The sequence below is a fragment of the Triticum aestivum genome, chromosome 6A (genome assembly GCF_018294505.1).
Source record: "Triticum aestivum cultivar Chinese Spring chromosome 6A, IWGSC CS RefSeq v2.1, whole genome shotgun sequence".
Taxonomy (NCBI): Eukaryota; Viridiplantae; Streptophyta; class Magnoliopsida; order Poales; family Poaceae; genus Triticum; species Triticum aestivum.
Window position 1 is genome coordinate 579,638,399 of NC_057809.1, and position 5,893 is coordinate 579,644,291.

Genomic DNA, 5,893 nt, shown 5'->3' on the forward strand with positions numbered 1-5,893 from the left:
CGCCAAGGAAAGTCCCTTCCGGACACGGGACGAAGTCTTCAATCTTGTATCTTCATAGTCCAGGAGTCCGGCTGATGGTATAGTCCGGCTACCCGGACACCCCCTAATCCAGGACTCCCTCAAGCGTCATTGCTGCCGTCGAAGACGGCGCCTCCCCCATCTGCGGCCGTGCGTCCCGTGCCTACAACCACGCCTCTCCTGCATGCAACCGCGCCTCCCGTGGCTACGACCGCGCCATGCAGGTAGAGGCAGAAGCCGGGTGCGCGGAGAGCGACGAGTCAGTGGACGGCGCCTCCGCCATCACCGAGGAGAAGGAGAACAGTGGAATCCGCCGCCGCTTGGATCCCACGAAGGCCACCGCCTAGGCGACCTGGCGTACACAGCCGGTATCTTGCCCGGTTCTTCTCTTTCAAGGACCTCCGTCGATCCCACATGGGCTTGACGGAAGTGGAGGCACCGCCTTCCCCTACCACTGAAGCATCAGTCAGGGTTCTACTCCGATGAGTGGCGGGAAGCGAGCCGTCCTTTATGCTCGAGCATATACCTCCGGGGCTCCCGGCAGTCCGGTGATCGGGCTGCCGGACATGAGGAAGACAAAGGGATCCACGGGCGGCGATTTAGATTAGGTACTAATTATACTTCCAGAGTCGGACTAGCACCATTGATGTACATGTAGTGAAATCCGTCATGTTTGTATGAAAATCTATCTTTTTTATATAAACCCCGTCATGTTTGCATGAATCCGGCCGTGTTTGCACGAATTTTGTCCCGGTTGGTTTGACTTGTTGTGAAAATGTACGCAGCTAGCATTGGATGGCTGTCTCCCGCATCCTTGTCCGGGACTGGTCCCCTTGTCCGTATTAATAATTATCGAAATAGCCTAGTTGTTGCTCATTAGTCTTTAGGTATGATCGTTTCGATGATGAAGCAGATCGCGCCGCTCGCTCGTTAGTCTTAGGTATGGTCACGTTAATTAGCGTGCTACTCCCTCCATCGTGAAGTACTTATCCATTTCTCTGCTCGTCCATCGGCCACCTATGCACATAACTAGTGGTTGGGGCGCACCCTTGGTGCGCCGCCTGAAAGGAAACTGGGGCGGTGACAGGTGGGGTGCACCCCTAACATTTTCTTGTCTATACTAAGTATTGTTAGTGGATCAGATTAAGCAGAGGAATGCTCACTTTCTTATCTGCATTTGTCTAAGACTAAGCAGAGGAATATGGAAGTAGCTGTAAAGTTGCTGAGTGAAACAATAAGACTAAAATGGACTGGGCAGTGCCAGGTAGGGGAACGACACCTTCATTTTCTTTTTGGATCTGGATAGCACATTCATGCAATTCTTGATATACTTATTGTATTGATGCATCACGTGGGGAAGAAACTAAAATGCCATCACAGGCGTACATTCAGGTGAGTCATTGCAGACGGCAACGACCATCCAGGACAAGTCGTCGACGAAGGCGGCGGATATGTTGAGCTTGGTCCGGAGGACCATGATGGAAGCCCTGGTCCTCTCGATGGTGAACGGCTCTACACCATTAGCATCCTGGGTCCTCAGCTGCACACACTAGCTTCTTCTCGTACGACAACAGCCGGACACGCTCCTCTGCCTGCAAATGCATTCCAGTTCATAACTAGGCTTGAATTAAGTGCACACATTACCCAAGAGACAACCATTTGATAAGCAAATCCATTTGGAAAAATATAAACTGAGACATAAAGCTCTAATATCAAGTCAATGATTATTAACAAAAATAAATACTATGGTGCCTTTAGGTGTATTTGACAACAAATAATAAGAAATATTAAGTAGAACTACTAATCCTAGAACTGTCATTGCCATATAGAAAGGATCGGGTGTATTTCCATTAAGAATTCACTTTTATTTCATTTGTCAAGAAGTCGAACTGAAGAGGAGAATACCTCTTATATTGCATATTTCTTCACCAAAGCGTTTTAACATGCAATGCAAGCAAGAGGTAGTTGGTCTCCTTACACCAAAAGTTCAACAAATCAATTTGCAAACAAAAAGAGCTGAGATAAATTTCCAAATAACATGGTATAGCCTTTTCTTAATTAACGCAATAATTTTAAAAAAGGGATATCCTCATGAACAGCAGCAGAAGAAGGGAAAGCCTAAAATGTTTCTCCAAACTAATGACCCAAAGTTCTGAAGTAACCTCTAAAATTGTTGTTGGACAACTGAACTGTCATATCTTTCAACCACAAAAAGAAAAATGACAGTACATACTATATCTTGGCTACAGTATGCTACCAAAAATGGCTAGGACCATACATAATTACCAATATTAAAATCTTGGAGTGATCACTCTGATGATATTTGTTGCACAGCACAGAACTGATTTTAATCTCATTGCTTGAGGAAAAAATTGATGGTATATATGAAATATCAAAACTACATAGCTGATTTATCTGGACATCAGTATGTACAGAAGTTGTCATATATAAAAGATTCAGAATAAAAATAATAGCTATTCATCTGAAAACTTAATCGGCAAACACAAACAGGGTAATGCTAGCTAGTAGTCTAGTACCTTTGAAATGAAGGGAGGGGTATTCAAGATGGGATGGGATTCATCATCAAATGGATCTATAAATGCATCATGGATGACCAACCTCGCTTTTCTTGTTTAATGAAACGAAAGGTCGGATTCTGAAACTGCATAGGAACTTGTTAAGTTCAGTGCAAGACAAAAGCTACAATTCATTCAGCAAAAGCCCTAATGTTTCTATTCCCAAACCTGGTTAAAAGGATCAATCATTTGTGGCAGGGAGGGTAGATGTCGCTCTGACAAATCATACTAGGCTTGTGGCCCTCCTGAAAGACAATGGAACAAATATTAACATGTTTTCTGCGAGGGCATTCATAGGTAAGATAAGTTAATTGTAGAACATGGCATATGTACACTTTTTAACACTTTAGCATAGCTCTACAAATGGGGTTCAGAGAACAGAAACGTCATTTGATTCCATCCCAAATCAGGACCATGTTTGTAGATAGTAGGCTGTATAGGTTCTACAATCTTTTACAAAGGGCCTCGCCTAAACAAGTGTGGCAATAAAACAAAATCAATAGGGAATTAAAATATTTATTTTAAGAAATAGATTATCAATGAAAAACATGCGTCACCAAATATTATATTCCCTCCGATCCGTATTAATTGACGGTGGTTTAGTACAAAGTTGCACTAACTTTGTACTAAAGCAGCGTCAATTGACCGGAGGGAGTACGTAATTTTTAATAATTGCTCATCACCCTTGGTTCAGAAAACGTATTTTAGCACACAAAAGAGAAATAACTGTAGGAAATACGTAACTTTGTAGATATGTCTACCCTTCTCTCAGCAGCTCTGTACCTATTAAGTATTTATCTGTAAGAAAATGACACATCGAGAAATTTCAAGTAACCAGATGAACTTGTAAGTACCGCATCTGAAGTCCATAACACGTAATATCCATTCTCATAGATGTAGTAATGACCATATATGTTGCTGTAGTACGAGGCAACGACAGGGTCATGGTAAAACCCAGTACTGAAAATGAAAATCCACTCCACTAATCCCCTTCTCTGTATCTGCCTTTAGCATAATTGCTAGCTCTGAATCTGTAAACCATGACAGAGAAGTGTGAAGCACAGTGACAATAGAATTACCTTACCCTTCATACTGTTGTAGAGCAAAGTAATTATTCCAAAGGCAAGTGCACCATCAGCATGTGCTTCTGCAAAAATTATCATTGAAGCAATCATATCAGAAATTCATTTAACTGATATGTAGTGTGTAGAACAAGAATAAGGTAAAAAGGCTTATCCGTGTTAAACAAACCCTCCTGCATGAGAAATATAGGACTATCATTATATCAAATAACAGTAGAGACTACAATGAGATAACAATCCAAGTAGTACAATAAGAACTATTGCATCTTGAGGTAGAGATTAGGACAAGGGAAACAAAAGCAATGCTCACCATTGAGAAATCCTCGAAGATTGAAACAAGGGTGGGGAATCTTAAGCTTCACAATTTTGTGCCTCCAATGGTTGAGGCCTTCATTGACCAGTCTATAGCAGCACATGTACAATGTTAATGGAAAAACATTCAGCCTTCAGCTTTCCATTTCGAAAAATTCTTCAATAACATGAATGCCCACATGAATCTTCTAGTAAAATCAGAACATGTTCAGTATTTCTGGTAAAAAAGTATCGCAGACCATAATTGTCTGCATTTCACAATCATAATCTAAAACATACTTGCAGTCTGCACGTCCTCGGTATGGGACAGCGGCTTCCGCGCCCGCAACTGCAACTGTGGTGAGCATTGTTGTCGAGAGGATTAGAGCGCTCTTGGGTGGGGATGGATGTGATAATAACCCTTCTTCGGTAGAGGAGATGGAGGCCTACGGTGTTAGCTCCGCCAAGATGCGGCCCGGTGGCGAGGTCGGGTGTGGGCAGTGGGCACGCTCCTAGCAAACCCAGACAGGGGTGGGGGAATGGGGCCGCACCTTCACAAATTGACCTGGAAATCAATCTTTGCACACACAAAAATTCCTACTTGGTGGAAGATCATGTATGGTGACTATTGTTCTATTTACGAAATAATATTTTCTTAAGGAAGAAAAACATCTTTCTTCAAACAAAAAATGAAAAGATAAAATATGCTAAACACTGCAACAAAATATTACCTCACATCAAATAAAACAACAAACAAGACACCAGAATTGATTTTGCGGAGAGTCTTTTTGTTGGGACTGTTTGATAGTGAAAAGGCACTATCCGTGTGTCCACATTTCTATTGAACCACACATCAAATATATTCAGTTCTAAAAACGACAATAGAAGGCTCTCTTGTGAAATCTAGTAGGGGAATGTTTAGTCAAGCTTGTCAAGGTGTAGACATTCAGGTACCACTTGAAACCCAACTCGGTTTCTTATCCCCATGGACACCACGCCTTAAGGGCACATATATTTTAGGCAGCGGGGCAGCCGATCACTGCAACACATCAATTCAGAAGAATAAAATTCACTGGCAGTGGGTTGGACGCGACCCTGCATAGCGAACCCCAAATTGGACAGAGCAAGATTGCAAGAACAAGCAGATTCAGAGTGGATTGATAGAGCTTACCAGGCAGTCCATACGCCGGCTTGAGCAAGCAGCTGTTTTGGCCCAACGCAAGCAGTCCACACCGGCCGGGGCACACGGGCACTGATGGGCGTGCCGCCCGCCGCCGTCGTCGAAGAGGACAACAACACAACTCACCTGCGTAGGTCGCGCCGGCCCATATCGGGCACCACCGCCCACTAGTTCTCCAGATCGCGCCCGGCCGCCGCGCCGGCTTCGCTCTGCTCTGCCCGTGACAGTTGCCGTGTCCACTCTCGTGACGCGCCGATCTCGTCCGCCGCTGCTCATCCACTGCCAGTTGAGCGCCAACGAGGAGGAAGGGACGGAGCGCATGCAGGGGAGGAGACCGAGCGGCGGAGATCGAATGGCAGAGGCAAGGAGGAAGGACCGGGTGGCGGCAGCAGGAGATTAGGAAGGAGAGGAGGGTCGCGAGGAGAGCCTGAATAGGTCATGGTTTTTTTTTCCATCGCTACGCCCAACCGCTGCACACGATGTGGCACTCGCGAGCGCTTGGGTGTGCACAACGCCTCACCCACGCCCCGTGCGCCCAAAGCCGCGAGAGTGCGCACATTTCGCGACTGTTATTGTGTTCGATTTATCAATTATGGTGCTTGTCTACTCTGGTCGAAAAACAATCAACTTGGCATAATAATCTAGGCAACGGTGTTTGCCGACAAAAAGGATGGCGGTAGTATGATCTGGCTAGACGTTTACAGCTGGGGAACTACCATAATAAGAGGCAAGGAAAAGACTTCATT

At 44.7% G+C, this 5,893-nt stretch overlaps 1 long non-coding RNA gene across 14 annotated transcripts; it reads right to left on the reverse strand.

Moving 5' to 3' along the window:
* Positions 1-1,283: 1,283 nt before the first annotated feature.
* On the reverse strand, positions 1,284-5,691 carry LOC123128661 (uncharacterized). 14 transcript variants are annotated; one of them, XR_006463369.1, is made up of 9 exons: positions 5,139-5,687; positions 4,418-4,518; positions 4,268-4,322; positions 3,987-4,078; positions 3,449-3,741; positions 3,339-3,377; positions 2,763-2,839; positions 2,556-2,680; positions 1,284-1,610 (listed from the first exon to the last, which is right to left on the reverse strand). It is a non-coding gene; the product is annotated as an uncharacterized lncRNA (long non-coding RNA). The 14 variants fall into 14 exon arrangements; XR_006463368.1 differs by having other exon boundaries at positions 3,987-4,176; XR_006463361.1 differs by having other exon boundaries at positions 3,987-4,176; positions 4,268-5,062; positions 5,139-5,691.
* Between the last annotated feature and the right edge of the window lie 202 nt (positions 5,692-5,893).